At 39.7% G+C, this 8514-nt stretch overlaps 1 long non-coding RNA gene across 1 annotated transcript; it reads right to left on the bottom strand.

The window, feature by feature from the left end:
* Positions 1-233: 233 nt before the first annotated feature.
* On the bottom strand, positions 234-8514 carry LOC134334380 (uncharacterized). The gene is made up of 2 exons (XR_010015478.1): positions 8417-8514; positions 234-467 (listed from the first exon to the last, which is right to left on the bottom strand). It is a non-coding gene; the product is annotated as an uncharacterized LOC134334380 (long non-coding RNA).

The following is an 8514-nucleotide window of genomic DNA, read 5'->3' as shown; positions in this document are numbered from 1 at the left end:
TTGAATTTGGAAGGATGCTAAATTCTCATTACAGGGCAAGCAACTAAAAATTACACCAACCTTATTCTGATGATTTGCACTAAATGGTGTCAGCCAGGGAGTCTGGACAATAGCTGCTGATACCAAGTGTTCATCAGTAAGGGTGGACCAATATTTAGACTTTATTATTTTATAATAAATAAGTACAACAGAGAATGAAAAGTTCAGTGTAACCAAATTAAACAGAATTAAACTTAAATCTTTAGTACTTTATTATTATGAAGCTTATTAAGAACTTGTAGCACTTCAGTTTATCAAGTTCATCAACACTATTTTTTTATTGCTGTTGTAAATAATATCAAAACAGTTGCTGGGTGGGTGGCACTGTCGCCTCACAGGAAGAAGGTCCTTCAATTCCCAGGTTGAGTGGGCTGGGTCCTTTATGTGTGGAGTCATCGCGGGTTTCCTCCAGGTGCTCAGGTTTCATCCTACAATGCAAAGACATGTAAGTTAGGTGAATTGAAGACTCAGCACTGCTTGTCTGGGCATCTTCATTAAAACTAATAACATTTTGCTATTTTCCCTTATAGTTATCATCACGGATAGATCAAGATGAGTTTTTAAGATGAGTCGTCTCAGGGTGTCTAAGACATAAAGTTTGAATTCTGGGTTTTTGCACCCCGGTGGGATCATCTTAATTGGAGATATTGGAGGCTTCAACCTGTTACACTATTGACATGCCAGGGTGGGGGCACAAATTTGCAGCTATGGTGCTGGCTTAAGCTCGTAAACGTGGCTGTGATTGGCATGCCCACTGTGGTATTTTAGCCCAAATACTAAACAAAAAAACTCAAGAGATAAAGAAAAAAGACCGGGAGCATACCTGGACTCTTCAAACTACCTGCTTTCAGCACAAGGACTCCTCCCACTACCCACAATGCTCAAACAGATGCAGCCAAAGAATAAAATACTCCCCCTAAAGTGGATTAAGTCAAAACCACCTCCTTGTTTCTACACTCACTGACCATTTTATCAGCTCCACTTACCATATAGAAGCACTTTGTAGTTCTACAATTACTGACTGTAGCCCATCTGTTTCTCTGCATGCTTTTTTAACCTGCTTTCACCCTGTTCTTTAATGGTCAGGACCACCACAGTGTAGGTATTATTTAGGTGGTGGATCATTCTCAGCACAGCACTGACATGGTGGTGGTGTGTTAGTGTGTGTTGTGCTGGTATGAGTGGATCAGACACAGCAGCGCTGCTGGAGTTTTTAAATACCGTGTCCAGTCACTGTCCACTCTATTAGACATTCCTACCTAGTCGGTTCACCTTGTAGATGTGAAGTCAGAGACGATCGCTCATCTATTGCTGCTGTTTGAGTTGGTCATCTTCTAGACCTTCATCAGTGGTCACAGGACGCTGCCCACGGGGCGCTGTTGGCTGGATATTTTTGGTTGGTGGACTATTCTCAGTCCAGCAGTGACAGTGAGGTGTTTACAAACTCCATCAGCACTGCTGTGTCTGATCCACTCATACCAGCACAACACACACTAACACACCACCACCATGTCAGTGTCACTGCAGTGCTGAGAATGATCCACCACCCAAATAATACCTGTTCTGTGGGGGTCCTGGGAGAGTCCCGACCATTGAAGAACAGCATGGAAGGGGGCTAACAAAGCATGTAGAGGAACAGATGGACTACAGTCAGTAATTGTAGAACTATAAAGTGCTTCTATATGGTAAGTGGAGCTGATAGAAGAAACAAGGAGGTGGTTTTAATGTTTAATGTTTAAAGTCATTGAGAGGTAGACCTAAAATTCCAAATCTTAAATATTCTGCTCATGTATTCAGTAATGTCAGATTGAATTCTTCTATCAATTTTTAATTCCTTTTGTTTGATTATTACACTTTGCAGAGCCTGTTCAAACACACATTTTGCCCTTGGTGTTTTATTTTGTTAAATTAAATCTACTTCTATAAAAAAGAGGACAGGTATGATAGTAAAATAGAGATGCTGTGATGTTTTGAAAGATATGTGGATGTTCAGGGTTTTATTTCACAGTGGCACAGTGGAGATATCAGCATGTCAGGCTCAAAGTCTAAACATTATTGGATTTTTTTCTCTTTGGTCTTTTAAATCCACTGAGGTCTAGTCTGCAAAAGAACCTACTTCACTTCACAGTTTGAACCCAAGATGTTTCATGTTTTGTCTGCTCAACTTCGTTTCATTTGTTAATATACCTCGATTCCTGCATTCCAAAAAAAGTTAGGACGGGGGCAATTTAGGGCTAGTAATGAGCTGAAAAAACTAAATAATGATGTGATTTCAAACAGGTGATTGTAATCATGGTTTGGTACAAAAGCAGCGTCCAGGAAAGGCTGAGTCTTTGATGAACAAAGATGATCAGATGATCTCCAGTTTGTCCACAAATGTGTGAGAAAATGATTGAAATATTTACAAACAATGTACCTCAGAGAAATATTGGAAGGGATTTGCATATTTCTCCCTCTACAGTGCATAATATCATTAAACCATTCAAGGAATCAGGAGGAATTTCAGTGCGTAAAGGCCAAGGGTGCAAGCTTAAGCTGAACACCCGTGATCTTCGAAATCTCAGACGGCACTGCATCAAGAACCGCCACTCAACAATAGCTGATATAACCACATGGGTGAGGGATTACTTTGGCAAACCTTTGTCAAGCACTACAATACAGAGTTACATGCACAAATACCACTTAAACCTTTACTGTACAAAAAAGAAGGCTTATGTTAACCATGTCCAGAAGCGGCGTTGACTTCTCTGGACTCCGAGGCATCTAGGATGGACCATCACACAGTGGAAACGTGTATTGTGGTCAGATGAATCAGCATTCCCGGTCTTTTTTGGACCAAAGATAAAAAGGACCATCCAGACTGTAATCAGGAACAAATCCAAAAGCCAGGGTCTGTCATGGTATGGGGCTGTGTCAGTGCCCTTGGCAAATGTAATTTACACTTCTGTGATGCAGTATTAATGCAGAAAAATACATTGAGATCAAAGTAAATGTAGTTTTTTATTATTTGCATTTTCCATACTGTACCAACTTTTTTTCTTTGGCGATGTAGACAGTACCACACATTTCTTACCTTAAACTGCACTGCCATTGGGGTATCCAATATCACTACAAAAGTACCTTCACTTTTTGAATACTTCCACATTGACTCAGTCTCCAGGTACTTCTGTTTGCAAGTCTTATGTAATAACACATCCTGATAGAAATGGTGCCTCATCCACAGGGCATAAGCAGTGATTCGGAGTGTAAACAGGCATTGCATGCAAGTACACTAAGTAGTCCTTTAATTGATAACATTCTTTTCTGGTCTGAAAAAAACTACTACTACTACTACTACTACTACTACTAATAACAATAATAATAATAATAATAATAATAATAAATAACAGTTAGTAAATGGGATTACGTGTTAAAGCTATAATTTTGTATTCATTTGGCACCATCTAGTGGGCACATTGTTACACTGCATGCACACGTTGGGCATTTGGATTTACACTGGAACTTCCTGCTTCTAAGTTATACATCCACATATCAATTCATTCATTCATTTGTCTGTTTCTTCATCAATTTATCCTGGTCAGGGTCACGGTGGGTATAATTCATTAAGCGAAAGGCAGGAAACACTTCGGACAGGTGACCAGTCCATCGCAGCACACACACACATTCACACTTGGCCTGACTGCATGTCTTTGGACTGTGGGAGAAAACTGGAGCACCCGGAGGAAACCCACACAGACACAGGGACAACATGTAAACCAAGGACCAAGGCTCTTTTTGCTATGATGCGATAGCACTACCCACTAAGCCATTGTTTCGCCCCATAACCAATACAGAAGTGTTCTAACATGTAATTGTGCTTTACTAAAACATCACAAAGTCTTTTTTTTAACAAAAAACAATGGCAATAACAATGAACAAATTACATTTTGATCTTTTAAATATTCAGTTGGTAATATAGGCTATATAACTTAATGTAGCCACAACAAAAAAGTAATCCAACATTAACTGGCCCAGTCTTCCACACTGCTAGGTTTTTGATGCAGATCTTGCCACAGTACCATTATTGAGTTCATATCAGCATTTTATTACAACTATAATAACTATTAGAGCTCTTTGGCAGTGATGATGAAATGAAGTCTATACGGAAGTCCACCATACCTACAATGAAACATGTTGGAGGATGCATAATATTATGATGCTGATTTGCTGCCTCTGGGACTGAAAGGCTTTAAACATTTGTTACAGGAACAAATAAATCAGGGGATTATTAGAGTATTTTAGAGCCAAATGTGCTTCTAGCTGTAAGAAAACTATATGCTTGGGTTAAAAAATTTGTCCAACAGCAAGATAATAAAATAACGTACACATCCCAAATTACACAAATAATGCTTAAGAGGGGAAAAATGATTTGTTTTTAAAGTGGTCAGTCCTCATTGTTGTAAATTTATGAATAATAGACCAAATTTTAATACTTTTAAGGCATCCTTTATACTGTAGCTTACATGAATACATTAAAACTGTAAAAAAGGTGAAAGCAAAAAGTAGCTTAACACTGCTTAAAACTTCTCTCTCCCTTAATGTTTATAAAAATTATTAAATTGTATTATGTATAAATTACATTTTATTTCTATTACTTTTATTACCTCGAGCAATTCTTAGTTAATTATTATTTTGTAAATTCATCGTGTACTCTATTTTGGCTGTGATTTGATGTATTTTTATGCAATTTATACTGTATATTGTTCAATAAAGTTTGTAAAAAAAAAATGCATCTTGGCCTTACCATATGTATTGCTTTATTTTTTAACAATCATATCAGCTTTATTACATTCATTTCTAAATAAAGAGATGTGATGTTAAAGTTAATTTTGTAATTGTTAGTGTCCACAGATGAGAGAAGTGAGGAGAAGAAAAAAAAAAACAGAGACCCCCGTCTCACCGTTTCTGTCAGACGGATAACCAGAACCATAAAACCAACCAGTATTACCGCTACATACCCTGCCATACATCTCATAGCACTTAATAGCACATATATATTTGGTGTATTGCTTTTATTTATTGCATGAGCAGATCTGGGTGAAAACATATTAAATATATAAACATTTATTTAAAAAAAAGACGTTGAGTTCGGGGATTAAAATGCCTATCGTGTTGGGTTCGGGAAGCGCGCAGGGAGTGTCAGCCGGCCTGGTCTGCTGTATAGCACTGCTAGTATTTGGGGGTGAGTGAAAATTAAACTGGTTTGTTTATTATCGTCGGTTTTATTATTTTTTAAATGTCTTTTATATGTCCTGTGTTTAGGTAATATAAGCGTGTCAGTGCTTCTGTTATGACGTTACATAATAATATACAATTCATAATAATAACTAGTACTACCCGTTATTGTTCATACTGTTTTAATGCTAAATAACGTGTCACATTTAGAATGCAGTTTCTCGTTATAACCCATCTGTGTACATTAGATTTGTACATCAATCCCATCATTTTAGGTATTTGCTGTTCAAAATCCAACCCATCCTGATAGAGGGCGATGCAGCACAGTTTAACCATTTATGCTTTTTTTGTTTATAAAATGGCTCACAGCAAGAAGGTCCTGGGTTCGATCCCCCAGGTGGGGCGGACCGGGTCCTTTCTGTGTGGGGTTTGCATGTTCTCCCCGTGTCTGCGTGGGTTTCCTCCGGGAGCTCCGGTTTCCTCCCGCAGTCCAAAGACATGCAGTCAGGTTAATTGGAGACACCTACGTTTGTCCGTCCAGGGTGTTACTGTGTGCCTTGTGCCCATTGAAAAGCTCCGGTTTCCTCCCACAGTCCAAAGACATGCAAGCGAGGTGAATTGGAGACACTAAATTGTACATGACTGTGTTCTATATAGGGCGTCACGGTGGCTAAGTGGGTAGCGCTGTCGCCTCACAGCAAGAAGGTCCTGGGTTCGATCCCCCAGGTGGGGCGGTCCGGGTCCTTTCTGTGCGGGGTTTGCATGTTCTCCCCGTGTCTGCGTGGGTTTCCTCCGGGAGCTCCGGTTTCCTCCCACAGTCCAAAAACATGCAGTCAGGTTAATTGGAGACACTGAATTGCCCTATAGGTGAATGGGTGTGTGTGTGTGTATGTTTGTCTGCCCTGCGACCGACTGGCGCCCCGTCCAGGGTGTTACTGTGTGCCTTGCGCCCATTGAAAAGCTGGGATAGGCTCCAGCAACAACGACACTAATTGGATAAGGGGTTAAGAAAGTGAGTGAGTGTTTATAAAATTCATATGACACACCAAGTAGTTTTGGTGCACAACTCCAAGAATCAAGGTTCGCTCCTTTCGAGAGTTTGGGAAATACCCTGCCATGGACTGGAACTGTATTCCCACTGATAAGTAGTGTTGTATTGGTCAATTATTATTATTATTATTATTATTATTATTATTATTATTATTATTATTATTATTATAAGCCCAAATCAGAAAAGTTTGGGACAGTCTAAAAATGCAAATAAAATAAAAATGCAGTGTTCCTTACATTTACTTTGATTTGATTGCAGACAGTTTGGTCAACTGCATTTCATTTGTTAATATACCTCTATTCCCGGTCGCCTCACAGCAAGAAGGTCCTGGGTCCGGGTCCTTTCCGTGTGGAGTTTGCATGTTCTCCCCGTGTCCGCGTGGGTTTCCTCTCACAGTCCAAAGAAATGCAACTGAGGTGAATCGGAGACACTAAATTGTCCATGACTGTGTTCAGTATAACCTTGTGAACTGATGAATCTTGTGTCATGAATGTAACCAAAATGTGTTACATTTTAGGCCTGCAACACATTCCAAAAAAAAGTTGGGACAGGGCAATTTAGGGCTAGTAATGAGGTGAAAAAACTAAATAATTATGTGATTCCAAACACGTGATTGTAATCATGGTTCATTACAAAAGCAGCATCCAGTAAAGGCTGAGTTTACAAGACATCATCATTTCCAGGGACGTCCATGCATCACGCATTTTTCAACAAGTCAGTGCAAAACCACATGCTGCACAAATTACAAAGATATGGCTGTGGAAGAAGAGGGTACGGGTACTGGACTGGCCTGCCTGCAGACCTGATCTGTCCTGAATAAAGAATGTGTGGAGAATTTTGAAACAAAAAATGTGACAATGACGACCCCGTAATGCTCATCTTAAGACGTGTTTGCAGGAAGAATGGGACAAAATAAAAGCTGAAACACTAAATCACTTGGTCTCCTCTGTGCCAAAACATCTTTTAAGTGTTGTGAAAAGGAATAACAACATTACCAAGACCTGAAATGAAGGAATATCTCCAGTTCATGCTGTCTGCAATGAAATAAAAGTCAAAAGTAAATGTAAAAAACTCTGTGTTTTCTCCCAACTTTCTGATTTGGGGTTGTATTATTGTATGAGTTGCCACAACATAATGCATTGGTGCAGTCAGCTGCAAACATTTCAATGTCTTGTGAAGCCACTGGAGGGCGCATAAAGCACACTGTTTACTTCATAATAAAGTTATAACGTCTCAAAAATGATGGATGTAAAGCTGCCAAAGCCAAGAGGCCATTACCATTAAAACCACATCCTAGTTTCTACACTCACTGTCCATTTTATCAGCTCCACTTACCATATAGAAGCACTTTGTAGTTCTACAATTACTGACTGTAGTCCATCTGTTTCTCTGCATGCTTTGTTAGCCCCCTTTGATGCTGTTCTACACAGCAGGTATTATTTAGGTGGTGGATCATTCTCAGCACTACAGTGACAATGACATGGTGGTTGTGTGTTAGTGTGTGTTGTACTGGTATGAGTGGATCAGACACAGCAATGCTGATGACGTTTTTAAACACCTCACTGTCCCTTCTGGACTGAGAATAGTCCACCAACCAAAAATATCCTGCCAACAGCGCCCCGTGGGCAGCATCCTGTGACCACTGATGAAGGTCTCAAAGATGACCAACTCAAACAGCAGCAATAGATGAGCGATCGTCTCTGACTTTACATCTACAAGGTGGACCGACTAGGTAGGAGTGTCTACTAGACTAGAGTGGACAGTGGGTGGACACGGTATTTAAAAACTCCAGCAGCACGACACACACTAACACACCACCACCATGTCAGTGTCACTGCAGTGCTGATAATGATCCACCACCTAAATAATACCTGCTCTGTAGTGGTCCTATGGGGGTCCTGACCATTGAAGAACATGATGAAAGCAGGTTTAAAAAGTATGTAAAGAAATAGATGGACTAAAGTTAGTAATTGTAGAACTACAAAGTGCTTCTATATGGTAAGTGGTGCTGATAATGGACAGTGTGTGTAGAAACAAGGCAACAGAACAGAGCAACTTAGAGTCTTCTCCTTTAATGCTTAAGCAAAATACAGAATTTCTTTAGATCCTTACCTTAGAGACTTACCTTTGTGGCTCATCCCAAAGGTGCTGTGATGGCCATGGCAAAACCTTAATCTTGTGCTTAGTTATTTTGTGCTGGGGATCCCGAT

The sequence above is a fragment of the Trichomycterus rosablanca genome, chromosome 20 (assembly GCF_030014385.1).
Source record: "Trichomycterus rosablanca isolate fTriRos1 chromosome 20, fTriRos1.hap1, whole genome shotgun sequence".
NCBI lineage: Eukaryota > Metazoa > Chordata > Actinopteri > Siluriformes > Trichomycteridae > Trichomycterus > Trichomycterus rosablanca.
Note: the sequence above shows the minus strand (reverse complement) of the source record. Positions and strands in the feature narration are given on the sequence as shown.